This window comes from Phymastichus coffea, unplaced genomic scaffold (genome assembly GCF_024137745.1).
Source record: "Phymastichus coffea isolate CEN01 unplaced genomic scaffold, Cenicafe_Pcof_1.1 PCOF00011, whole genome shotgun sequence".
Taxonomy (NCBI): domain Eukaryota; kingdom Metazoa; phylum Arthropoda; class Insecta; order Hymenoptera; family Eulophidae; genus Phymastichus; species Phymastichus coffea.
Genome location: NW_026706822.1, coordinates 4,073,118 through 4,099,345, shown reverse-complemented (window position 1 = coordinate 4,099,345; position 26,228 = coordinate 4,073,118). Strand labels below are relative to the sequence as shown.

General features: G+C 37.5%; 1 protein-coding gene across 1 annotated transcript in view; it reads right to left on the bottom strand.

The window, feature by feature from the left end:
* Positions 1 to 24,653, bottom strand: part of LOC131672064 (uncharacterized) — a 171,660-nt gene extending 147,007 nt beyond the window's left edge. Inside the window, exon 1 of the mRNA XM_058949007.1 lies at positions 24,498 to 24,653. The gene's annotated coding sequence lies outside the window, so the exon portion shown is untranslated. The remainder of the gene's footprint in view (positions 1 to 24,497) is intronic.
* Positions 24,654 to 26,228: the final 1,575 nt, after the last annotated feature.

Sequence of the window (26,228 nt, the reverse complement as noted above, 5' to 3'; positions counted from 1 at the left end):
TTTTTATGTTTTTTGGTAATGGAGATATCATCATTTGAAATTTAACACCTATGAATTTGTTTATACTGCGACACTACAGAACGAGTGACCAGACATAGTACACCCGAAGGATTTTAGCGTGCTGAACCCGAATCCGAGCTCAGAATTGCGCAGACACATCAGAATTTTGAGATATCCTAACCTAAAAGTGCGAAAATCACGTTTTTTTGACTATATTCGGTACCTTATAACATTGTAAATAAATTTTTTCATGCAAAACTGTCAACAGCATCTGAAAGAGCAACTCTTGGCCGACAAAATGCATTACCGATTTTTTTATGTCTTTTTCCAGCAGAGATACCGTCAATTGAAATGTGCCATTTATCAATTGATTTATACTGGAGTATGAAATATCTTGATTTTTTTTGCAATCTTCAGTAGTAGGAAAAACTTACACTGGTATATAAAGGTTTACCATTGTACTACTTCACGGCGAATCTAGCTGAATTTATTAGATGCACTCTAAAATGGCAGCTATAAATTTAGGGCAGGCTAAGGCAGATGGTTATGACCTAAATGCACTGAAAATCCTATAACTCTAGAACCAGCGATAGATTAAATTAAGTGCGCTATAACCTGCAAGCTCAAAACCATGACAGGATTGCCTAAGTGTACTATAACCTACACTCAGCTTAAAACCACGACAAGTTAACCTCAACTCGCTATAACCTGCTACAGGTTAATTTAAGCGCGCTATAATCCGCAACAGGTATATTGAGTACGATATAATTTGCAAACTAGAATCCACGACAGTATAATCTATATGCGCAGTAACCTTCGAGCTCTAGCTACTACAGGTGAACTTACGTATAAGATTTATCATCTTAAAGTCACAACAAACAAGCCAATTGTGAGTCGTAAAATTTATTTTTTCCAGTAGAAATTGAAAACTATTGTATGATTCTTTTAGTGCAGTTGAGTGACCTAGAGGAAGTGCCGCATACTCCTTTCCGTTGTGTAGTAACACAGCTTTGAGACTTTGTGTGGAAGAATCAATGAAGAGACGCCAGTTTTCTGGCTTGTACAAATCTTGGATATACAAGTTAACCAATTCTTCGATGTTATTACAGTACACCATCACATCCTCCATTATAAAGTACTTTATAAACGCCTCTTCTCGGTTTCTGTAAATTGACTCTTTTGTTCCAGGCAATAATAGCTTCCTTTCTTGGAGTCTTGAAGCACAGAGTTCAGCTTTATCCTTTGGAAGATTGAGGTCTCGAATAAAATCATCTAACGAACTTTGGTCAAAAAGCTTAGAACTCTCGTCATCAGAACTATCTTCAAAAGAGACATCTACAGTTGTATCAATATCCATCGGTTCAACTTTTGCCGAACCAACTTCTTTTCCGGGTTTACTTACTTTTCCTACTTTGGCTGGTGTTACACTCGCTACCGCAGGGTAGATGATTTTATTTGAATTTTGTTTATTGAAACCCGTTGTATTACATAAGCAGAAGTAACAATCAGTTTCATGGTCGTTGGGCTCACGCCAGATGGTCGGTTCAATAACAGTCATATTGCTGCTATTATCATCCCACTTCAACATAGCAAGTCTGCAAGCATTACAAATTGAAGATGGTACCTATGTCTTATCTAAATAGTCGATTGGAACCTTATAACATTTCATATATAGAGTTTTGATTGAATCATTAATCGATCGTCGATAAGAAGTTGTTTCAAACTTCCCACAAACAGAACAAAATGTATCAATTTTTCTTGCACAAGGGCTTCTGGAACTCATTTTTCTTAAAATAAATAAGAAAGAGGTTAAAAAATGTTCTTATGATAAATATTCTTATAATAAATAAAGTAGAAGAAAATAAGATAATAGCATTTACAGGAAATTCAACCCTTAGCCCGCCATTCAAACGTGATCTCTAACACGAAAGGATTAGCATGTCACAAAATCAGTTATCTCAGCTTTCACCTATCTCAGCTTCAGCATACAATCATACATTTCAAGTTACGTAATATTCTACATCATCTATCTACAGAATTTCAAAAACGAATGAAAGATTTCACGGTTTTTGATTCCGCTGATCTTATCTGATATCATATTTGCAAAATGTATTTTATTTAAAAAATTTCTTTAAACAAATTCCTGTATAATAGAATATTTTTGCAAACTGCACCACATTTCCATGGTTTTGGGAGTTACTAGTCACGAGTTTGATGTCAGATTTGTACATTTAAATTTATTTAAACAAATTATTAAAATTTTTAATTCTAATATTTGTCTGTCTATCACAGGCCGACAAACTTCAGAACCAAAAACTATACATAACGCACCCGAAGAATTTCGATGCGCTAAATCCAAATCCCAGCTTAGAATTGTGCCAGCACGTCAGTATTCCGAGATATTCTAGAAGGCTATAATCTGCATGGCCATAACCCTAAATCCGTTAACCCAAAAACCCCCGACCCCTTAACCTTTAACTGCCCCCTTAACCTTAAACCCGTTAACCCTGTAGCCCTGAAACCTGTGATGTTATAACCCGCGATGTCGTTACGCAAATCCCAGTAATTAGCGCCATAAGGAATCTAGGGCTATTGTATCGCAGGTTACAGGATTCCGAGGTGAAGAAATTCGGGGTTAAGTTGGCAGGTTTTATTGCCGCGCTTGTTATAACCTTTTTGGGTTAAAATATTTGAGGTTAAGGGGACGGGGATTATTACATCGAAGGTCACAGGGCTGAGAGGTTAAGGGATTTAGGTTTAAGTAGGCAAGGCTTATTGCCCCGCAGGTTACAATACTCTAAGATCAAGGATTTGAGTTCTAATAGTCGAAATTCATTGCGTTGCCGTATAAACCAATTGATAAGTAGTACATTTTGATTGACGATAAAAGAAGACATAAACTAAAGATTGTTAGTGATTTTGTACGATAATAATTGCTTTTTAGATGCCGTTGTCAATTTTGCACGAAAAAAATTATATGCAATGTTATAAGGTACCGTATATAGCCAAAAAAACTTGATTTTCGCACTTTTAGGTTAGGATATCTCAAAATCCTGACATATTAGCGCAATTCTGAGCTCGGATTTGGATTCAGCGCACCAAAATCCTTCGGGTGTACTATGTCTGATTACTCTGGTCTGGCCTGGTGTGTCGCAGTATAAACAAATTCATAGGTGTTAAATTTCAAACGACAATATCTACATTACCAAAAGACATAAAAACAAAAATCGGTAGTGTATTTTGTAGGCCAAGAGTTGCTCTTTCAGATGCCGTTGACAGTTTTGCATGAAAAAAATTATTCACAATGTTATAAGGTACCGAATATAGCCAAAAAAAACGTGATTTTCGCACTTTTAGGTTAGGATATCTCAAAATTCTGATGTGTCTGCGCAATACTGAGCTCGGATTTGGATTCAGCGCACCAAAATCCTTCGGGTGTACTATGTCTGATTACTCTGGTCTGGCCTGGTGTGTCGCAGTATAAACAAATTCATAGGTGTTAAATTTCAAACGACAATATCTACATTACCAAAAGACATAAAAACAAAAATCGGTAGTGTATTTTGTAGGCCAAGAGTTGCTCTTTCAGATGCCGTTGACAGTTTTGCATGAAAAAAATTATTCACAATGTTATAAGGTACCGAATATAGCCAAAAAAACGTGATTTTCGCACTTTTAGGTTAGGATATCTCAAAATTCTGATGTGTCTGCGCAATTCTGAGCTCGGATTTGGGTTCAGCACACTAAAATCCTTCGGGTGTACTATGTCTGGTCACTCGTTCTGTAGTGTCGCAGTATAAACAAATTCATAGGTGTTAAATTTCAAACGATGATATCTCCATTACCAAAAGACATAAAAACAAAAATCGGTAATGCATTTTATAGGCCAAGAGTTGCTCTTTCAGATGCCGTTGTCAGTTTTGCGTGAAAAAATTTATTCGCAATGTTATAAAGTACCGAATATAGCCAAAATACGTGATTTTTGCACTTTTAGGTTAGGATATCTCAAAATCCTTACGTGCTGGCGCAATTCTGAGCTTGGATTTGGATTCAGCGCATCAAAATCCTTCGAATATATTATGTCTGGTCTCTGGTTCTGAACCTTTGTCAAATTTTGTTGGCCTGTGTTATTTTTAAAGGGAAGATGCGGGAGGCTCATTCGCTCCACTGCAAATGTGATGATGGGCCTCATCACGAAGTTGGCGGGCTGGGTGTATGTCGAGGGGACAGCAATAACAGGCTCACACAGAAATGACTCACAATCACCTTAGATTATATTTATTCCATTAACTCATATAAAATTCGTCGTTTTCTGCGGCCGCGCGTCTTCGCTCGTGCGAAAGAACGCACGGAGGCACGGTACAACAGTTTTGAGAAGTAACGAAGGATGAATGTCGCCGTAATTGCTGTGCTCGCGAATGATCGCCAGCACTTCGCCGTTGCGTTACATGCTTGCAAATGAAAAAGCAGAGAGAGAGAGAGAGAAACGACCTGACTTAAAGAAGGTTGCTAGCTGAACTGATGCTGCAATTTCTGGCAGATCGATATCAGGCTGGCTTGAAGTCTCCGTGCCCTGGACGATAATCTTTCCTTGCCGTTCTATGCCCAGCGTCGTCCTTGTTTCTAGCTGTTACTACTCTGTGATCGGTGATTCTGGAAATCGAAAGCTCTACTCTCTAGCTCGCGCGCTCTCAACCGTCACAGCTGATACCCTCTGATCAAATGCCGAGCTCCAACACTACTCTCTCTTCCCGCCACACGCGTGCCGGCTCGAGCAACGCCGCGGGCGACTTCCCTCCCGCGAGCGAATTGTCGCTGATCGCTCGCGCTCGTTCTCTCATTTTACGCGACATATCTGCTCTCTCTCACTGGTAAGTCTGCTGTACGCACGCATTTTCGTGCAGCTCCCGCTTTTTCGCCTTTTACTGCCGCCGATGTGCCTTCGGGCTTTTTTGTTTCAGTTGCTTGCACGCAAAATATTGCAAGTCGTTGCAGCAATTAACATATTGGCTGCATTCGCGACTTCAAAAAAATCCAGGACCATATTAATTTTGGCGAGCAAAAGTGAGGTTGGAAGAATAGAAACTGGACAAATTTAACGCAGTAAAAACAGCGAAAGACGAACTTGGGAGTGAGTATGAGTGACTCGAGGTGTGAAGTGTGCGGGATTGCAGCCTCGCGCAAACTTGGTCGATGCGCGAGGTGTCAAAAACAGTGCCATTCGCAGTGCTCGGATAGGAAGAATCCGCGCCTTTGCAACCTTTGTAAAGGCGATAGCAGACCGGTGACTACTTCGCAGAGTGCGGGGATGCCTAAAAAGGGCACCTCCAGGACCTTGACAGAAGGGAATTCACCGGCGATTCTTCCTGGAAAGGCAAAGTCAACGGCATTTTCCACTCCGGGCGGTAAGGCGAGCAATTCCGCGGCATCAACGCATCGAGAACACGGCTCTACAAGATCCGGTAATCGCTCATCACTAAGTGGATTAGTGATATCGGGAAAATCGGCAGCATCACTTAGGCGCTCGCCTCTCGCAATCTCGACCGTATCCCTAAGCCTGTCGAGAAAATCGTCGACTACCACCTTGAAAGTCGACGAAAATTCAACTCCAGCTGGGGAGACTGCCGGCTCGCGGGTGTGTACACCGGCTAGCCAAGGCGAGGTGCTGGTGATGCAACATGAGGAGGAGGCAATGACTTTCCAGTCGCCATTGCCCAATGACCATGACGACTGCGCCGCCGCAAACAACAACAAGCAGGCTGGCGTCAGTAATATATCTTCGGACGATGCTGGTGGCGGTCCATTATCAACGGCGCATCCATCCATTTCGCCATCGAATGCTTCTTCAGGCCGAAGAAGTATTTGCGACCACTTTTTAGGGACCGCAGACATACCAGATATGAATGTACTGATTCCAGCGACCACCTTGGATTTGCTTTTCAAGCAGATTTCGATGCTCCAGAGTCGGTGTGATGATCTTAAGTCCCTGGTTAGCCGTGGATTCGGCATGCAGAGCGCCTCCACTAGACCAGAAAATACTGGTTGCGTGGGGTGTAATGATGCAAAGAGTCGAATTGGGGCCCTAGAGGATTTGATGCTCAAACAGAGTACATGCCTGCAAGATCTGCAAGGCAAGTGCGACCTGATTCTGGATGACAATATGAGCCTCAAGGTCAAATTAGATAATGCATTGGCACAGCTGGAAAGCAGCCAGGTTGGTCGCAGTTTCAGCAAAAATAATATCAGTTCTCCGTTACAAGCCGACAATGACCTTGGAAAAGCGGATCCAAGCTCACGTGATGACAACAGTGCTGGTTTCGCAGTACTAGCTAGTAATAGCCACCCTCATCGCTCCACAGACACGATATCTTGTCCCCCCTTGGGGGTGGGCGTTGACGGTCGCGGCTCGGAGTGCGGGGGCAGTGTGGAGGACTGTGAACTCTTAATTAATGGCATACTGAAAGAGAACACCAGCGCCACCTCTGGCCAGGTGGCTGACATTGCCTTCGCAGCCCTCAAAACACTGGTTCCCGCATTAGAACGTCAGTCCATCGTTGACGTGCGAGTCTTGCGGCCTAGACGCAGGCCCGCGAGGCCGGAATGCGGAAAGTCGGGTGCTGGCTTGGGGTCGTGGTCTGCGCCTCCTTCTTGCGTGGTTAGGCTGAGGGAGAGGGGGATGGTGTCCAGCGTTATGAGCGCTAAAAGGAGGTCATCGGGCGGGTACCTCACCACCGGGGATATTAATAAAGAGATGCTAGGCCAGGAGCTTGCCGCCCTTATGCCACAAAGAAAAATTTTGATTAATGAAATGTTGCCCCATAACAACTTCCAGCTCTTTAACAATTTGAAGCCCGTTGCACGGGGGCTGGGCTTCAAGTACATCTGGCATAGTGGAGGCAGGTTCCTGGTACGGCGTCGAACTGGCGAACGCGCGCATGTCTTCGATTCTTTATCTGATTTGCAGAACATTGGATCGGCATGCGCCGTTGGCACTCGCGTTGGGTCATTGCGGGCGGGGACCCCGCCGTTGGATTCGTGCGCGACCGAAACTGGGACGGAGGTTGCGGTATGTGGGAAGGGTCAGCAATCGGCGTGCTGACTCGCATCGTTTCCGCGAGGGAGAGGGGGGGCTGCTGCGCTAAGAGCGGGGTTTCTCAATATAAACTCTATAAGAGCGCGGGTTAAGAGGCTCCGTTTATTTCTGGCGGGGAATCCCTCTTACCACGTATTTGGCTTAGCCGAAACTTGGCTGGGACCCATAGTTGACGACCATCTCATAGGGATCGAGGGGTTTATCGTAATCAGGAACGACAGAAATGTGAATGGTGGAGGAGTAGCTCTCTACGTTCGGAACGAACTCAAGGTTAAACGCCTTGAGTCTTCTCTAACCGGCGGGCTCGGGAAGCCTAACACTCCCGAGTATCTGTTCTGTAGCGTGGAATGGAGCGGACACCCTCCGGTACTAGTGAGGGTTATATATAGGCCCCCCAAGGTACCAATGCAGAAGAACGACGGGTTCTTTGGTGCCCTTCGAGACTTGTGTTGTGAGTATAGTCACAAAATTATTATGGGAGACCTGAATTCGGATCTTATGACCAATGCTGATGATGCTAACACCATCAGACGTTTGGCAAGTGAGTTATCGCTTCAGGTAGTTCGGCACGGCCCCACACATCGCACCGCAACATCGCGAACGTGGATCGACGCGATCCTTACCGACGAAAACGACTGTTTGTCTGGCTACACTAACGAGTGGCTACCCGGTTTTGGCGGGCATGCAATTATCGATGTCACCATCGATATGTTTCTGCCGAGAGTAGTGGGCCCTGTCTTCTCTTTCAGAGATTACAAGAACATCTGCCCGCACTCTCTGGCCGAGTTGCTGCGGGGCTACAGCTGGGTGGCTGCCGACTCCGTTGAGTCCGATCTTGAGGGTGCGGTGTGCAATTTAAGCACAAATTTAAGAATGGCGGCCGATGAGCTTACACCGCTTAAAACTATTACTTGCAAGCGCAAGTATGCTCCGTGGTTTGGTCCAGAGCTGAGACTGCTTGTCGATAAGAGGGATGCGGTGCACCGTCGTTATAAACGCACGGGCCGTGCGTCACTCCTTGACGAGTTTATAAGACTCAGCAATGAGGTGGATGCTCGCGTTGAGCTGGATCGGGGCTCGTATCTCCATACCCGGCTCTCGAACGCACTTGATGCTGGGAAGGATGTCTGGGGGGAGATGCGCAGCCTCGGCCTTCTGCCAAAGGGCGGGGGAGGTGATTTGCATAGCTTCTTGGCGGATGAGCTGAACAGCTATTTCGCTGGGGTGTCCATCTCACCTTCAGAGAATATTGACAATGCTATGGACTCTATTTTAACAGCAAGCGAGGACGGTTTTGTTTTCAAACCGGTAACCTATAAAGAGGTTGTCCAAGCAGTTTCTCATTTTTCTTCGCAAGCGAAGGGGGTGGATGGAGTCCCCCAGGGATTGGTGAAGAAGGCTCTGTCGGTAATAGGTGCTGCTCTTGTCACCATTTTTAACACCTCCTTCGCCGGGGGGGTTTTTCCGGAGGCCTGGAAGCAGGCAGAATTAATTGCCCTGAAAAAGAGCGGCACACCATCTAATGCGTCGGATTTTCGTCCGATTGCGCTATTATGCTTCCTGTCGAAGGTCCTGGAGAAGCTCGCCCATGACCAGATCACGGGGTTTTTGAACGCGGGAAATTTATATGATCCCCTCCAGACTGGATTCAGAAAGGGCCATAGCACGCAAACAGCCTTGTTGAAGCTTACTGATGACATGCGCATGGCCGTCGACAAAGGGAAGGTGACATTGCTACTTCTTTTTGACTTCAGCAAGGCTTTCGACACAATATCACCTTCCAAGCTTCTGCGAAAACTTTTGACGATGGGATTCTCGCGGTCGGCCCTTCTGTGGATAAAATCTTATCTGCAGGGGCGCACGCAAAGGGTCGCATCCGGGGAGGGTGGCTCTGAATGGTTGGGGACTAACCTGGGTGTTCCACAGGGATCTGTTTTGGGGCCACTTCTGTTTTGCCTGTACATCAACGATATGCGGCATAAACTTGATGGACTAGATGTTAAATACATCTTCTACGCGGACGACCTGCAGGTATACTAGCACACCACCAGGGAGGATCTTGCTGGCGGCATTGACAGGCTGTCCAGGGTGGCACACCTAATAGCGGACTGGGCGGAGGCGTCGGATCTGTGCCTTAATGCCGGCAAGACTAAAGCAATAATTTGTGGTTCCAGAAGGAACATAAACCTGATCGCTGAATCGGGGTTTGCTGGTGTTAAGGTGCGGAGGGGTGTCTTCGTTCCGTTCAGCGACGAGGTTACCAGCCTTGGTGTCACGCTGGACAGTAAAATGACATGGAATTCGCATATAAATATGATTACCAAGAAGGTAAACAGGGCTCTTTACACCCTTAGATTCATCCGTGCCTATACCTCGGAAGCGCTTAGGAAGAGATTGGTGGAATCTTTGATTCAACCACATCTTGACTACTGTGCGGTGGTGTGCCTGGATGCTTCGCAGGAACAATGTTTAAGACTACAGAGACTTAGCAATTCGTGTGTTAGGTACGTTTATGGTGTCAGGAGGGATGAGCATATCACTCCCTACAGGAGAAGTATGGGCTGGTTACGTGTAAACTCGCGCAGGGAATACTTCACCGCCGTACTAATGTACAAAATCCTGAAGACGCGAGAACCAAAGTACCTGGCGGAACACCTCGAGGAAAATCGGCCCAGGTCTACTAGTAGGGGCGTGAGGGAGGAGCTCAAGGTTCCCAGGGTCAAGACTGGGACCGCCGCGGGGTCGTTCCGGGTGCGGGGTGCTCGTCTGTGGAACTCCCTACCGACCTCTCTTCGTCGCCTGTCAACTTTGGAGTCATTCAAGTTGGCGGTGCGCAAATATTTTTACGACCTCGATCTCTAGCCGCGCTGGAGCGATTGTAGGGGGGATTTTTTCTTCCGCATAGCGCGAGTGGAACTATGCGGAAGCCTGATAAGTAGTATTAAGATGACTGCAATGCTCAGTAACTCAACATGTGATTTTTGTGATTTATAGTTTTAAGTTGACTGCAATAAACCTATTACTAGACTTAACACTTCTCTATATGTTATAATGTTGCTGAAATTGGCCACATCAAGGACCAGTTTCAACATGGACTAAAAATATGTGTATGTGCCTGATGTATATATGTAACTAGGCAAAGTATACTATGTATAGTATACTTGCTGTAAATATGTTTTGCGAATGGCAAATAAACTTCTTCTATCTATCTATCTATCTCTCTCTCTCTTCTCAACATTACCACTCTCGCTCTAATTGGCTCCCACTAACGATGCCAGCCATAGGTATTGATCCTAAAATAAAGCATTACAAGCATCGGTAATAGTTCTTGGCTTTATCACGCTCGCTATATCCACAGGGTAGGAACGAGATACAGGAGAGAGAGAGAGAAATCCAGACAGGACCGGCCATCTCAGCCAGAGCCCTGTCACAATTTGAGCAATCGACCGAGGAAATATTCGTTTTGTTATTTACGTAAATATCGGAATTTTTATTTCACAAATTGTACAAGTTGGTTAATATTAAAAAAGTGTTGACTAAATCACGGAATATGGTAGCTTAAACTTCGAATTATACGTAAAAAATTCGCGGCAAGTGTGAAGGGCTTATTTCCAAGGCAGTCTTAATGCAAAAAAGCTTCTCAAATTTGAACTTTTTTAAAAACTAATGCAATAACTCGGTAAATAAAAAAAATATCGAATGGATTTTTTCATGATTATATTTTTAAAAAATTAAAGTTTTTAAAGAGTGAATCATCATCAAGTTCCATTGATATTGTCACTTGCAATTCCGGATACAAAAATTAGCTGTTTTTTCTCGATTTCTCTTTTTTTTTTATTTTGCAGCTATAGCCGAAGCAAATGAAATTTTACAACTTTGAACTATGACATTTTATTGACAATTGCATGCTCTACGACATTATTTCTATACATTTTTCTCATTTGTTAACCCTTTGTTGCACATATTTTTCTGTTCAGTGGTTTTACTTGAAAATTCCTACTCGGGGATTTTTGGGGTCGCTGATGACGAATCTGAAGTCATAATTTTGAAATTTTTAATTCAAGATGGTGAATTCAAAATGGCGGTACCAAAATTCCAAAAAATAGATGTATCTACTTAAAAATCGTTACTACGGGGTTTTCGGGGTCGCTGATCACGAATATAAAGTCGGAATGCAGAAATTATTGATTCAAAATGACGAATTCAAGATGGCAACTCGGGAATTTTCGATAAATTAGATGTACAAGCTTAAAAATCACTACCCCAGGGTTTTTGCGGTTTCTGATTACGAATCTGTTAATTTTTTTATAGTTCATCATTGTAGATCTAATATGACTAATACTACGACATAAACAGTGGTTAAAATTATTGGGAACTTTCGAAAATTTACTCTTTTTTTGCGTAACCCAGAGCTAACGACGAGGACGTAAAAGAGTACTAGCTCCATTTTTTTTGTTTATTTTGTTTTTTTTTTTGTTTTTTGTTTTTTTTTGTTTTTTTATTCTTTTTTTAGTATTTTAGTAGTAATTTAGTAATTTTTTTAGTATTTTATTCAGTTTTTAGAATTTATAACGAACGGCATGTAAGTTCGTTATGTCTCTCTCTCCCCAGGAAGCCATCAAATAATAATTATCTATAATAATTAATTATCATGTAAACATGTTTAAATAATTGCAGCGTGGACGTCAGCGAACCGGTAAGTGACGCGATTATAGTTCGATTATCGATATCGACTCGCGGCGCGAACCTCGCGGAGAGGCGAGCCCTTCGAGGAGAGAGAGAGACTAGGGACAAAAAAGTAAGTCTGCTTCCGACCGGCAACGAGCAAGTAACCGGCAACGCGAGCTCGCTAATTACACGAGAGAGCAATCAGGTTTAATAGCCACACACGTGACAACCATCGACGCTGTTCCCGAAAAGCCCAGCGAACACTCGGTGATAGAAGCAGAGAGAAAAAGCGTAAACGCAAGAAGCGATAACGCGATTAACAAATCCTTTGTAAGCGAGCGCGCCGAGAACTACTTGCGAATCTACTGTAGAGCGACTCGTCAGTTCCAGCATTGTAAGTACCAGTCTGTTAACTTGGCTTCTCTCTCTATGGCTCTCTCCTCCTGCGTTGCTTAAATTGCGTATCCTTGTCGATACCTTACCGCATAGTTGCTTATTTCTTTTCTGTTTTCGTTCGGCCTACGAACAGGCTTCCGTTATATGTGTATTGTCGCTTCGTCCGATTTACAACAGAGCAAGTGCGGTTGCCGTTTTCGTCTAAGTCGAGCGACCGAGACATTTCGACCGGCTAAAGAGCCGACACGAGTAAGCGATGTAGGTTTCTCGTTCGAACGGTGCGCGCCGGCTAGCCGTCGCCATTGTGCCTAACCGCTCTTACAGGGCGTGCGCGGGCAAGTTCCTCGCTGCGTAGCGTGTGCGCGGCTCGTCGGCTGCACTGAAATCTGACGCGAGGCTATCCACGCTGCTATTTGGACTGCGCGCGAACTACGCTATTCTATGCTTGTGTTGTGAATAAATGAATTCAATTCACTCCTTTGCTATGTGTCATTTTCCCTCGATTCCTAGTCGTATATGCGATTATGCGCTTTAGCTTCTCCTTGGCTGTCGCGCCTTGTCATACGAAAGCTTACGACACTCTCCGCGGGCCAAGTTTTCGACTCGAGAAGGAGGCAACTGAGCTGCTGGACCCAGGACGTTCGGTGCAGGAGTGCCGATCTGCTCTGGAGAGCCATTCATCTACTTTTCCGCGGTTACTTTTATATAGCGTGTCCCGCTCGAGCGAAGCTGAGCAGGAACCCCGTTATAAATTATTCAAACTATTTTTTATGTATTTTATTTTGATTTTGCCCATGAAGTGATGAAAAAGTAAGCATTATTCTTTACCTAAGTGTGCTAATTTTTGAAACAATTTCTATCTTGCAAAAGACACAATGGTACATTGCAAGTCATACATTTCCACTTTGTTCTCCTTTGATCCTTTCTTATACTGCAATGAACACATCGTTTTGCGCTTTGAATAGAAACAGACATATGAGCTGCTTGATTGCATCTTTTCTCTAAAGAAACTTGTGGTTTCTGGTAACGAAAATCTTCCGAATGGTCAGATTTGCGCTTTCGACCTTTGGCAGTTGGAATTTTGTGTTCTGCCATTTATTCTACTAAATTTAATCGAAATTTTTTCAAATTCAACGTTGGTTTTATATGTTTTTCTCTGTACAAAATATATGCATTATTTATTGTTAGATCGAGAAAATGCCAAAATATTCTAAACCACCACTTTTTAGATTTACGATCAATTTTATAAACTAAAATAAGTCGATCAGCATAATCTACATAACCCATGTGCTCATTATAATCTGAAGAAACAACAGGACAATTGACACATTTTGCCATCTTTTTGTCTACGATTTACGGTAGTAACTTCAGATGCATCGTGAAAGTTGGATAGAAAATAAACTGGTTTCTTATCCATCCACTTGATCCAGGTAAGACCTGTCTTGGTAGTCATAAATTCATATTCTCCTATGTCCATTTTTTTTTTGATTTTTTATCATTGATATTCGTTGGTAGACCAGAACGATTCTACCGAATCGTGCCACATGCGTTTATTTTATCTTCTTTCAGTGATAAAAGAAGTTCCACCCCAGTAAAAAAATTATCGAAATATACGTGATGATTACCATCAACAAGTTCTCGTGTAAGGTCTTTTACAACTCTTGTTCCCAATTGTTTTTCAGTGTTGTCTGCTTTTCCAGTATAGATTTGAAACTGGCATACGTAACCAGACTCATCTGCGCGAGTCCAGCACTTATATCCGTGCTTTATAGGTTTAGCTGGCATGTATTGTTTCATAGTACTTCTTCCTTTGAATTTTATCATAGACTCATCTACAGATTAGTGCTTACCAGGATTGAAATTTTCTTTGAAGGTTCGAGAAAGCTCGTCTAAAAGTGATCTTACCTTATACAGTTTATCGTAATTTGGATCACCTTTTTTTGGTTCTTTAGAGTTGTCGTTGACATGCATATGAGACAGAAAAAAACTAAAACGATTAACAGTCATGAGAGATGATATGTAAGAATCACGTAGCTGAGGGTTTTCACTCCAATAATCTCGGTAAGATGGCAATTTTTTTATACCCATCAGAATGTTAATGCCTAAAAATATTTTTAATTCTTCTTTTGTGATGGGATCTTGCTTACCCTTTTTTTGAGAAATGTACAGATTAGTTTGATGTACAATATGATCCAATAGATCAGAAGAAAATAAACAAGAAAATATGTCGAATGGTGATTTCGCTGTATCTGGAATGTTTGGACCAAAGCTTTTAGAAAACATAAAATCCGATCTTGGCCGACTAACAGACTCCCAAATATCAGATTGATTTGAATCATCAATGTCTTCTGCGTTCATTGATTCTTCTTCGTCATCGTTATTATTTACAGTAGAAACATTTTCGTCTAAAAGTGATCTTGAGTTCACAACGTCTTATTCGTTGTCAGAATCTTGAAGCCCATCAACCGATTCAGAATCGCTAGGAATTTCGGTTGTAACAACATTTTTTTTTCTCCCCATATTTATAACATTTTGTAACTTTGAATACTTTCAATGTGCAAAAAGTAACTTTTATAAAAAAATATAAGCTTACGAAGTCATGTAAAAATATAAAATTAGTATTAGTTATGATCAATAGCATTTGCAATGAAAAGTCAGAATTTTTGAAAATATTTCAGGATTGTAAAAAAAAGTTATTATATTTATTTCTTATTCATAATAAAAAAGAGTTGTGATAAAAACAAAAAATTGCCTCGAAATATATCACCTCATCTACGATTTCAACGATTTAGATGTAAACCTAAACTACATATAATTTTTATCTCGATTTTTATAAAGTGATTTCGAATTGGATTCAACAACAAGTAATGATTTATGAGCTGTTTTTAAAATTTTGATACTATCATCTTAGATCCGCGATTTTGAATTGAAAATTTGACAATTTTGATGTTAGATTTATGATCGGCAATCTTAAAAACCCCCAAGTAGAGATTTTCAAGTTGATACATTTACTTTTTTTAAATTTCTGCCGCCATCTTAAATACGCCATTTTGAATTGAAAACTTTGGAATTCCGACTTTATTTTTATAATCAGCGACCTCAAAACCCCCGAGTAGAGATTTTTAAGCTGATATATCTCTTTTTTCAAAATTTTGAAACCACCATCTTGAATACGCTATTTTGAATTGAAAATTTTGGGATTTGGACTTCATATATGTAATCAGCGACCTCGAAAACCCCCGAGTACAGATTTTCAAGTTAATACACTGATTATGTTATTCAATAATGAATTTCTCCGAAAAAAATGACATTTTTTCATGTTTGTTTATTTATATAACAATTATAATAAACAATTTCACCAAATAAACCATTTTCCTATGTTCTCTTACTAATAAATTAGTATATGAACAAAAAAAACCGGATGTAAATACGTTAACAATTGATTAAATAGCGAAAATGTGAAATCAAGTTGGTGGTAACCCACGTTACCACAGTGCAACAAAGGGTTAAATGGTTTACGAGTAAAATGAGAAAACGCACCAAGAAATTCGAGGTACAAACTATGATACGTTAATTACTACGATATTTCTAAGCGATTCCATAAATAAAATTCCTTCCTCTACTCACATCCATGATTACGAATTTTTTCTACTTTCTACTGAACTATAGATAAGGCTATTTATGATACGAATAGACATGTTTGCTCGCTAGAAATTTTCATTTGAATTTTAAAAAATCATCGAATTTTTTTAACGATTGATAACATAATAAATATTTCGATCTAAAATTTTGCATGCATGTTGATTTTTATGTACAGTGCCCAGCAGTTAATTAACAATTTAATCCACCTACATCAAAATCCGGCAAACTTGGAAGCTTCGTATCTCAGTCGGAAATTATCGTATCAAAAAAAATCGAAGTGCGTTTTGAACAAAAAAGAGTACGGTAATTAAGTTTTTTTATTTTTAACATTTTTTAAAACCATTTTACATAAAACATTAATAAATAAACAATAAATAAATAATTAATAAATAAATAATTATATGACTAAATAATGCATGCAGCAAAATTACAAAGAGAGATAAAAGTATATGAAATGAGTAAATAAAATTTTTTCCATTTCTTTATTTGGACTTTATTTCCGTATTTTGGGATATAAAACCAAACATTTTTCTCCAAGGAATTTTTTCCTGAAACCAATAGAAATCGCGGTAATGATAAATTAAAAAAAAAGACTTCTTTTACAAAAACTACTGTAACTCCGATAAAAAAAGTCGCACGAAAATCCGCGGGTGGTCTTCGTAAAAGGGAAGGGACTATCTTTTGATCTCTGTTAGAATATTTGTCCTACTATTAGTAGTTATAAGCTAACATTGATTCAAATCGAGGTGAAAAAAATCGAAAATTTTTAATCTGCTTGTTATCGTAAAAAACTCAATTTTTTTTATACGATATTTTCTGACTGAGATAAAAAACGTTCAAGTTTGCCTGATTTTGGTGTAGATATAGGAAACGTGATTGATGGATAGTATAGATAATAAGTATACGATATTTGAAAAAAGTCGGTAATGTTGATATTCTGGGCTGATTGAAGTAACCAAAAATTTCAATAAGAGAATAATAAAACTCAGTCATAATAAGTTATTAAGGTAGCTGTTTCCTAAAGCTCAATTGACTCGCGTAGTCGACTCTCAGACTGCATCGCACATTTGACCTCCGTTCATGCGCAGTATTACGTAGTCGCAGTTTGTGATGTAAATACATTGATCTGCTCTTTCATTCTCTTCGGGCATAACCTCTTTTGCTCCATTATCGCGTTTATACGTATCTCGTAATTTCATACTTGTTTATTAACTGACAAAATGCCGCACTTACACTATACAAGAGGAAAGAAGAAAGGCAAATTTGCAAAAAAAAGTGATTGATTCGCGAGAACGTCAGCTGCAGAAACGCTCGCATCTATTGCAGAAACGAGGAGGAAACAAAAACACGGAAGTAAAATACCGTTTCATGATTTTTGATCAATCGTTGCAGCAAATAAATATATTTAAAATATAATTATCGAAAGAGAACAAACTATCAATTTTAGAATATAACTACATATTTCCTATTAAAAACTTTGAAGGATAAAACAAATAAGTCTACTTCCACTTATGAGCCTGCAACCCGTGCAATGAACTTGAACGTATTATCAGAAGAGACGTGGTGCAGTAAATGCTAGTTGCCTTTATCATTCAAGGATAGAGTGAGTGAGAAGATAATGGGTCTAGCAAGTGTATTTACGATAAACTGCACAAAATGCGGTTCACTGAAATATGTTCATAGTCAAAAATACAATTCCGTTAACGAAACATATGAAGCTAATGGAAAATTAGCCTTTGGTAACTTGACTTTATAATATATAAAAAAATATTGATTTACGTTCAAAATTATAAATTATATTTAATATTATTTATAGGAATGCTTGACACTGGTATTGGAGCCTCACATATGAATGCACTCATGTCAAGCATGGACATGCCTACACTTTCACCAAAAACTATAAAATAATATAAGAGGCAAGTTGCAGCAGCCATACAGGAGGTTTGTAACGAATCATGTGTGGAGGCTGTACAGTTAGAGAAGAAGATGACCTTAGAAAAGGAGCCTAAGGAAGCCATGTAAGACTGTTTTGTACTGTATGATGAAACCAATGACTGAATATCTGTTCACTGACTTCAATGAAAGAGTCATACAGTAACATACTAAATGTAAATATACCTATAGTTTTATTTCTACACTATTATTGAATCGAAAAAATGTTATGCATAATATAATCATGTGGATTTTGAGTAATGTATAGTTGAACTAGTGTTTAAAAATTAAGTTGATTTATATTCTAAAATGAGTTGTGCTACTATTTTTATATATGATATATTTATATTTTTTATATATAATATATTTATAATATATTATATATTTCATGTATAATTATATTTTTTATATCATTTTATATGATAGAATTTTATTTTTTTATATGATTTTATATGATAGAATTTTATTTTTTTATATGATTTTATATGATATGATTCTATACTTTTATCTAATATAATCCTAAATAGTGTTTAAGTTAACACAGCAGTTATTGATATTACAAGGCTTAGATTCGATTCTTATGTACACTATGAACATTTCTATTTACATACCCTAATGAAAAACAAAATTATTGAAAATATATGTTTTGTACTCAATGTAGTACTGCAGGAATGGTCTCGTATCTTTAGAATACAAATTTTTATTTTCGATTAGATAAAAATTGTGAGGATGCATCACAACTTCTACCTGTCAAGTTGAAATCACCATTCGATGCCGGTTGGCAAAAACGAGGGGATGGTCGCTCGTACAGCAGTTTGAGTGGTAAGACAGTTTTTTGAAGGACTTATTGCATGGAATATGAAATTTACGTAATACTTATTCCATTAAATCATGGTACCCGCTGTAGGTCATTATTCTGGTAAAGTGTTATCTGTGGGTATTCGGTGTAAGGACTGCCGAAAATGTAAGCTTGAATTTTCAAACAGTGAACACGATTGCAGGCAAAATTATGAAAATTCTACTAAATCAATGAAGGCTGATATAGCCGTAGATATATACACAAACAATCCTATTTTCAAACAAGAAAACGTTCAAATAGGAACGAAAATTGGCGATGAAGATAGCTGTACGATTGTAACAGTAAAACGAACTGCTTCTTACACTATTGACAACTGATCTGATTTGAATCACGTCAAAAAAAGATTCACCAGTCATCTATATACGAGGGGATGGGGGGGGGGGGGTCAATAAGTTTTTACAAAAAGAAGGAAAAAAAGTTTTGCGTATGTAATTTTTTTTTATTTTTCAACATAATCTCCTTGAAGGTCGATACATTTTATTAAATGGGCTTCCAGATTTTTTAAGCCATCAGAAAAATATGATTTCTGAAAACCCTCAAAATAGGCATTTGTTTCGGCGATGACTTCTTCATTCGACGTGAATCGTTGTCCCGCAAGCCATTTTTTGAGGTTAGGAAATAAGAAAAAGTCACTGGGAGCCAAATCAGGCGAATATGATGGATGGTCAATTAATTCGAACTTTAAATCGTTAATTTATGCCATCGAAACTGCACATGTGTGAACTCGAGCATTGTCTTGAAAAAAGAGGCATTTTTTTCAAGTCAGGACGTTTTTCTCTGACTTTTTCTTTCAGCTAACCTAATCATGATGAATAATATTATCCAGAGATCGTCTGGCCCTTTTCCAAGTAGTCGATGTAGATGATTCCATACGCATCCCAGAAAACCGTGGCCATAATCTTGCCAGATGACTTTACTGTCTTTGCCTTCTTTGGGGCTGGTTCTCCTACGGTAATCCATTGTTTGGACTGTTCTTTTTACACTCTTTTCAAGAGTGTAGTGGTGTACCCATGTTTCGTCTACAGTTACGAGTCAACGCCAAAAGTCTTCCGGATTACGACGAATACGTGCCAAAAAAGCCTCAGAGGTGACCACGCGGGTTCGTTTGTTTTCAACAGTGAGCAAACGCGGCACCCATCTTGCTGATATTTTTTTCATCCCCAATTTTTCATGCAAAATTGAAATGATTGTACCTTTGATACCCCTGTAGCCTCAACTAATTCTCGCCTAATTTAATTTTAATCTTCTATCACTAAACGCCATATCGTGGATTTTGTTGACCATTTCGGGCGTACTCATTTCTACAGGACGTCCTGAACGAGGTTCATCTTTTGTTGTTGTACGGCCGGGTTTAAATTCATTTACCCAGTTATAAACAGTTTTAAACACAGGGGCAGACTTACCATTAACGGCGTTCAATTCAACTGTAATTTCTTTTGGTGTAAGATCTTTCAAATGAAAATGTTATATTTCCGCTCGAAACTCTGTTTTTTCCATTTATCAAATAAATCAATAACTTTTTGTTCAACCAACGCTCACATAAGAACGACTCAATGAATCAAGCTGAAACTTTGTACGATATCTAGTTAGTAGTATTGCTTGCCAAAAACATCATAATTTAAGCGTGGCGAGCGCCATTTCTTGGATTTTGTAAAGACTTATTGACCCCCCGTCGTAGTATGAAGCTTCCAGCCATGCTCATATCTTATTTTAGTAAATCTTTTACAATTGCAATCAAGCAAAATGAAGGAGATGCTACGAAAATTGAAAAAACATTACAGTCTATCGTACCTCATGCGTATGGTAATCACAGTTAATGTGATAGTTGGTGCGAAGGCACTAGAAATGAAAAGTATATTTATAAACATCTTCCACGTGGTGAACCTCTAATCGATTCTAATTTAAAAACAAAATTGACAGAATAAATTAATCGTTACGCAAACAATTCATCAAAAATAGCACAGTGTGCTTCTACACAGATTAACGAGTCATTGAATTAAATAATAGCTAGTAAAACTTCCAAGTCGAGGCACTACGCAGGATCTGAGTCACTAAGTTTTCGTGTGAAAGCAGGTGTTTCTCAAAAAAATCTCGGTAGACAGTATGCAACGCGCGTTTTTAAAAAAATGGACTACGCACAAAGTGCCGCGAGTATCGCTTATAGAAAACAGACTGACAAACTTCGCCAAATGACAGCACTACATACAAGTAGTATATTAAATGAACGAAGGAGACTAGTGTCAAAACACTCAAAATCTTTGAAAAATGTTGCGTGTGAAAAAAAAAGAAAGAATCTCATATGGAAGTGGATTTTCTCTAAACGAAATATTGATAACTCAAACCATCCCTACCACTTATAAAAAAGTTGACTTGAACGAATGTATGGTTTTACTCTATGATTTGGAAACGATAGGAACCTCGTTTAATGATGAAATTGTTCAAGTAAGACATCATGTCATTCAAATTATAAACATTTATCTTATACAATTTATAATATTATATAATATAAACTGACTTTTTTCTCAGATTTCAACAGACTCTTTTAAAGATCTTAATCCTTTCAATGCTTACATTATCCCTTTGAAACAGTTTTCAAAGGTGGCATCTGAAATTACTGGGCTACATGTTTGTAATGGTGAATTATATTTGTATGAGAATCCTGTCGAAGCAATGTCTGCAAAGGTTGTTTGCGAAAATTTTTTAAAATACCTAGGAAGCTTTAAAAGTCCTGTGATTTTAGTGGCGCATAATGGATTTCGTAAGAATAATTTTTTTATATGCATATTCTACATTTCTAAATGAGTTATCGCCATAAAAACTTGATTATGTATTGCTTGCAGGTTTGACAATCCAAGATTGACGAGATTATTGCAAAAATGTCAATTGTATGAGAATTTTAAAAATATTGTCAAAGGTTTTGCTGACTCGTATCAATTTTTTAAAAATATTCTCGTAGATAAAGTGAAACAGAAAAAGAAATTTACAGTAAATTACTTGATACGCGATTATTTACCTGAAGAAAAATCGTTTTCTCTTCGCAATGCAATAAATGACGTTCAAGTTCTTAAAAAGTTACTGCTAACTATTAAAACTACCTTTAAAAAATAATCTAAAAGTATTTCAAACATTATTAAAAAAAAGGAATTAAAAACAAAGACAACAAATAATAAAACTACTTGGCAAATGTACAAAAGTTTATTATCTAATGTAACGATGAATAAGTTAGTTAGGGTTGACATTACTTTTGAAATTATGAAAATGATTTTTGAGAAACATGGTATACAGGGAGTGTACTCAACGTACGTGGAAAATGTGAATAATAAGCTCCGCGTAACGAAAAACGCTATTTTGCAGTTTATATATAGTTTATTTACTACGAATACGCCAAGTGATAAATAGGATAATAAAAACTATTTATTGTAATAATCTAATTGTAGACTCTCTCTTGCGTTATAAATTATTAAATTGTATTCTTAAATTATTCAAATTTTAGTAAAACAACTGATGTTATTATGATTATTATTAAATAGTGTTTTTGAATCATCACACAAGAGAAATAAATAATAATTTATTGGAAAACTCGTGTTTAGTGTTCCAACCTCACCTATCGTCTTTGAATTGCGCTCGCGCCAGGAGCATGTAAGCACGACCGGATGTTATGTCCAAAACGACTTTATACCTTGAATATCTCTCGAAAATGCGCGTAGACCCCCCAATTACAAAAAATACTATCAAGATCCTTATCATTTTAACTATACGTTCTCAATTTTTTAAGTGATTATTCAATTTATATTGTTGAGATATAATTTTTGAGCAAACAGAAACCGATAGCAGTCCCATAAGAACCCCTGTTAAACAAGTCAACTTTAAGAGGCTCGTTCTGAAAATTTTTGAATGTTGACAGGAGTTGAAATTTTGGCAAGAATTTGTTGTTACTTAAGGAACAACATCTCAAAGTTTCATGATGATCTCCAGTTTTGAATTTAGGAAACAGCTACCTTAAATACTATATGTTTATGAAAGTTAAACGTGAGCATAGTTACTATAAATGTGAGATGATTTGAATATGTTGGAAGTGATTTCAATGATAACCTGAAGCCTCATCTCAATAATATAAGTTGATAGTCAACCAGTTCTTATTTAATTTCTTATGTGAATTCTTTTACGCAAGTTATGCCTTATGTCAAAAAGGAAAAAAAAATTACCTATATGATCGCGATTTAAATCCGAGATCTTGATCTTATCAGATTTGTTAGGTTTCTCTAAGTGCGACGAGCTAGGTAGGGTGTCGCGATGCGCACCAGGCCTGCTCTCGAGCGTCCTCTGTGCGCAAGGTAAGGAGCGTCCGGAAATAAAACACGCGGTTCACCAGTACTGAAAGAGACTTTTATTTCTCCCAAAATGAGCACTTTCTCAAACCGCCAGAGCTGTGGCGAAGCACTACAGAGCTTATGGCTTTCGGAGTGGAAGACCTCCTGGTGCGTCGTGAGTACAACTCCCGCAGGCGTCTCACGTCTCGATCTCAGGTTGACTCGTTCGCAACCTAGGGCTAGCGCTTAGAAGACTTCGCGGTACCAATTCTTGTTTCCGGCGGTGCCGTCTTTCGGAGTCACGTATGGCGTTATCTGGCGTTGGCTTAGCGCGCCGAGGATCAACCGCCACAGATTTGCACATTATCACTTATATGATCGCGATTTAAATCCGAGATCTTGATCTTATCAGATTTGCACTTTATCACTTAGCTACCGATGATTATTAGAATACTAGCTAATTTTAAACTATTTTACACACAATCTGAAAATTTTTCAATTATTCAATTATATTCAATAAACTATGTTTGCTGATAATACTGATGAATTTAATATTAATGTGTGTGTGTGTTTTCTTTTTACTCATTTATATTTTTTTTTTTTAATATAAATTTAAAAAACCAGTAAAAATACAGTTCATCAAATAGGATTGATAATTCATAACAATTTTCAGATGGCATATAATATAGAATAACAAAATCATATTTATTGTAATAGTAGTTGATGGCAAATTGGTAAAATATAAGTCTGCTATCATGAAGGACTCCGGTTCAAGTCTCGGTAAGATGGCTTATTTTTTTAATTTTCTATATATAGTTCATCTTCTGTAGAAGCTGCTCAACTTATTTTACCCATAATATACCTGTGTTGTCTATTTATTAAATTTTTAACAACATTTCGATTTATTAAATATAAAATTTGTACAAATTTTGTATATATTCTTGTACAAATTTAGTACCCATTCTATACAAAATTTATAGAATTATTTTCTTTTAGATAAGATCTCGCAATATTTCTCATGCAATTTTGTATTTAAGTCTTTCCTAAAAACTCATCTTTCATTTTTCAGGAAGGTTGATTCTATATTCTGTTTATATGAGATTTAATTTTTTTTTTAATTGTAGGAGAGGGAAGGTCACCCATATCTTAATAATGAATAGTAGTTCAAAAAATATTTCATTATTTTAAGCCGCACTGTTTCGATATATCTTGCACAAGGGCAAAAGTCGATCTTTATAACCATATGCACCTCAGATCATAAAAAATAGTTTGCTCCATGTTATCCCAAATAAGACATTATTGAAACTATTTTTTATAACCTCTTTTGCTGTTGTAGCATTTCTAGAAAAATATACAATTACTAAAACATAGTCCCAAAATAATCTGGATAATGATAAAACAGCAAAAGAATTAATGAAATAGTTGCCTCTCTTCGAAACAATATTGTACAACCACTATTTAAAAAATATAGCTTTGATGTTTTTCCAATAGACCTAGCCAGATTAATATTATATATTACTAATTACTTCAACAAACTAAGAGTAACATAATTTTAATGAAACTAAGAAATCAATATATATAATAAAATCATATTTACTTCTTGCAGAGTGCAACTTGATTTTTATCATGCACTTTAAGACAAGCATCATTGATTTGATTTGCACAGTAACCCAAATTTTTGATAGAGCAAACAAGGTTGGTTATTTTTCCGCATCTTATTTCGCAAAATAAGTAACTTTTTTGTTTCACTCTGTTACTGAAAAAGAATTGAGAATTGATATTGATGAATGTCGACTAATAAAAATTTTATATCATAATGACTACACATCCAAATTTATACCTGGCATTTGTTTTGGAATTCTTATGTGATAAAGCAATGAAATTGTTTTTTACTGATATATTTACTCTTGTTTCCAAAGAATCAGATAATGTATTCCTGTTGACACTTGTGGAATAAAATGTTGATTATTTTCACATGAACTAGAAATATGATTACCTGTAAAGGTTTTTAAGATCATTAATTTATTGAAGAAAATATAATACAGTAATGAACATAATCTTACATTTTAAATCTAAGTTGAGCCCTTGACGAATTAATTGATTTCGACTTTTTTTATAGATAATACCATCAATAGATACCAAACCTCTTGAACTTCTGAAATTATAGTTGATGAATGTAATTTTATAACCTATTTGAATTTTTAGAAAAACAATAATACTTACATAGTTGTAATTTTTGATGTGAAATTTTTATATGGTATTAAACAAATATTTTTTTTTATTTTATTTTTCCAATTTGCAGTATATTTTTTATATGCTTTGATTATTCTTATATTATGTCTCTGCCACATATTATCATATTTATAACTCGATTTCTTCAAAGGTAATAATGATTGTTTTTCCTTTAAGTAGTGTTGATATCTTGGACCTGTCATAGCTCTTATTACAGTATGTATAAGTATTATATGTATTCTGTAAATATTGATGAATTTAATGAAGTTCTACGGTTCATTAAATTTGTTCTTTTCTCTATATTAGAACTTTTTAGAGCTGATTCACATTTTTTATCAGATTGTAGATCTAAAATCAAAATTTGGTTCACATTGTTTATAACATTTTCAACATGATTAGGAAACATATAAGTATCCAAACATATAGATAAATTATATTTTGAAATAAGAATATCTTTATGAAAAATACCTAATTTATTTTCAGCCCCTAGAATCGAATCTGTTTTGTACTTCGACATTACTTTATCTCGATAAATCAAAACATTGGAACTCCTAGAAGCTGATTCTAAATTACTTATGATACAATTATTCTGATGATTGATACTATCTTTAGGCACTTTATATTCTAATTGGACATTATTTTACGATTGATATATACCACAGATTTTTCTTCAAAAACATGATTATAATTTTGATTATCGTAATTAGGTGTTTTTAAATCTCCTTCTTGATTATAGTGACACGAAAAATTTTGATTTAATATTTTAGGATTAACATGAATGGAACGTTTATTGTTAATACAAGGATTTATATAGATTTTACTTTTTCTTGTGGGAATTTTGAATTAAAGTATATCTTACTCATAATTGATTTGTTACTCAAAATGATATAGTTTTTAATTGAATAGCTTATTTCTTTATACTGTAAACTTTTCTGCATTTGAAATTCTATATCTAATAACAAATTTTTTGCATTTTCTTGTAATTACCAACAAAGCTAAAAGTAAAATAATTACTCTGTTTAAGTATATTGTAAATAATTTTTTCAATGCTGAAAGCAAACGAATATAGACACTAGTCAAAACCTCCCCGGTCCAG